The sequence below is a fragment of the Anoplophora glabripennis genome, unplaced genomic scaffold (assembly GCF_000390285.2).
Source record: "Anoplophora glabripennis isolate ALB-LARVAE unplaced genomic scaffold, Agla_2.0 scaffold194, whole genome shotgun sequence".
Classification (NCBI taxonomy): domain Eukaryota; kingdom Metazoa; phylum Arthropoda; class Insecta; order Coleoptera; family Cerambycidae; genus Anoplophora; species Anoplophora glabripennis.
The window spans coordinates 346,991-349,632 of NW_019416622.1; the positions used below are offsets into that span (position 1 = coordinate 346,991).

General features: G+C 33.3%; 1 pseudogene; it reads right to left on the reverse strand.

The window, feature by feature from the left end:
* Window positions 1-880: 880 nt before the first annotated feature.
* Window positions 881-1,440, reverse strand: LOC108904926 (annotated as a pseudogene).
* Window positions 1,441-2,642: the final 1,202 nt, after the last annotated feature.

A 2,642-nucleotide genomic window follows, 5' to 3' on the forward strand; every position in this document is an offset into this window, starting at 1 on the left:
AAATGTTTTCCCTTTTATCTATTCCAAAGAGAGAAGTTTCAAAGGTTTTATCTGCCAATGAAAATATCTTATGTAGATTTGTTGATAGACTGTTCCTAACTAAAACTGTGATGCTTCAACTTTTTAGTAAAATCTCATCGTTCATGACCAAAAGTCTTCCTACAATACAGTTTATAAGCATTTTTGGTTTATTTTGTTGAGAGCAATGAACATCAAAAAGTTTCTCTTAATTTATTTGTTACACCCTGTATTTACTGGATTTTGCATGCATTTATCAGGGGGGGGGGGCAGAAAAGAAACGACAGTATTCTTTAACTGAATTCAAACAAATAAATTTTTGACAAGTTTTTATTTTTAATCAATAGCGTAATGACCTTCGTTATCAACAACCCTTTGCCATCTAGTGTCGGAATGATAAAAATTAATTGGGTTTTGAGCAAAATATCTGGAGATGGTATCTTGGTTACCATCCAAATTTTCAAATTGTTTGTAACATAGAAAGTGTTGTAGCGATGTAAATACGATGGTGCAATGTCGGGACAATATGATGGGTGAGGCAGTACTTCCCACCCCAATTCGCAAATTTCTTTCAGTGTTTGTCTTGTGCAGTGCGATTTTGCATTATCATGTTGTAAAATAACGTCTTTTCTGTTGACAATCGCTGGACACTTTCCAATTAAAGACTGAAGGTCTGCAACCACAGTTCATCCAGGTTTCAGCACTTCAAAATGAACGATTCCGCGAACACTCCTCCAAACACAAAAGCGCCTTTTTGGGTGTAAACCTGGCTTAGCGGTACTTCGTGGCGATACATTCGAAGAGAGCCACTACCGTTTACGTTTTGGGTTATCATATAGGACCCATTTTTCATCTTCAGTGATCAAGCGATCAAAAAACGTTTCTGTATTGTGCCGTTGAAGCAATAAGTTGCATGTGGTGGATCGCTTAGCTTTGTTTTCTTCGAACAGATTATGCGGAAGCCAAATACTTGCTCTGCTTGCTTTACCAATCTACTGTAAATGTTCTTGGATGGTCAAGAGGTTGATTAAGAGCGTTTGATAGTTCTTCGATTGTCTGACACATATTTGCTTCCACTTCATCGTCTAAAGTTGTTCGTCTTCCTGATCGATACGAGCGGTAAGATCAAAGTTACATGATCTGAACTTAGAAAACCATTTTTGGCATTTGCGGACGTCTTGGATAAACATCGCAAATGTTTTTAGTAGCGTTACTACCGTTATGAAATTCAAAAAGCATACAATACCGGATATGTATCTCTTCTGGTATTTGGCTGGTCACATTACCCAAAATTGCAAAAAGAAAAATTAATATTTAATTATTTACAAGTAAACAAGTCACCTTAACCTTAATTTTTTTTTGGGCGCGTACACAATGAGCTGATAAATAGTAGACAAATATTAATATGCGCAGAAACGACATTACTTTTCAGTCCTCCTAACACTGGTAAATGTAAAATGATAATAGACCTGTTATTAGATAAACGATTGCATTTTATAACCTAGATACTTATTCAAATTTCGCAAAACAAAATCAATAAATATATTGTCCAACATTTTGAAACGTTCAGAAATAGGGTCACAGAAGATCACAGAATACCTCATATCTTTCATAACAGTATGTATAAGAGATATAATTCTTGTTATCATTAATTTGCGAAGTTAATGTACTCGTAGTATGAGATATACATTGATTTATCCACCGCGCTTCATATTTTAAAACAGTAGTGGTTAATTTCCCCAGCGTTTACTAGTCTTCAGAGTATTTGGAACTAGCGAAGTTAATAGTTGCTAGAAAAGTTAAGCACTGTACAATTCCTTTCAACTGAAGGAACTTTGTTCATACGTATTTTATTAAATTGTACATCTCAATAGTCGACTCACGTTCTCTATCACCTGAAATTGCTTCTACTTAAAGTACACGAGAACCATAGCTTTTCTTATTGCCAACAATCGAACTGATTGTGAGCTATTCTTATAGAATGATGGATACGATACAGCATTTCCTACTCCTATTGCTTTCAAAGAAAACTTTATAAGATTGATTTAATTATGATTGAAAACAGTTGTTGTTCTCAATAAAGAATAGAAAAGAAATCCGTTACTGTCAAATGCTGAAGAACTGTCCCATAACATTTGCGCTCGATGAACACCTTAAAAGGTCTTTACAACTATATTGGAACGAGTTTTCAAATAATTTCCACAATAATGCTCTGACTTCGATGTGGCTTTTTCCATTTATCAGGGAAGTTATTGGAAAAGTCCAAATAATATTGGCTACCACGAATTAATCAGTATTCTAATGTTTTTTTTTTGTTGAAAGTCTAGTAACTATTTTCTAAAAAAAAAAATAATTAAAAATTAAATTAAATTATGTCAAGGAAGTTAAAAAATATATAAATATTACCTTACTCTTTAAAAAGTGAATTTGTATGCAAGTCTAAATGGAAATTCCATAAATTTGAAAACTACTCGTCATGAAAGACATTTAGTGACTTAAAATCTTTGAAAATGAATACTAAATGGAAATAAACAGTTGAAGCTATCTAAAGAGAGCGTTAAAATTGGGATGAAGTTCCATGAAATTAACGAATATAAAGTAACTCACACTTTTTTCTCTTCATA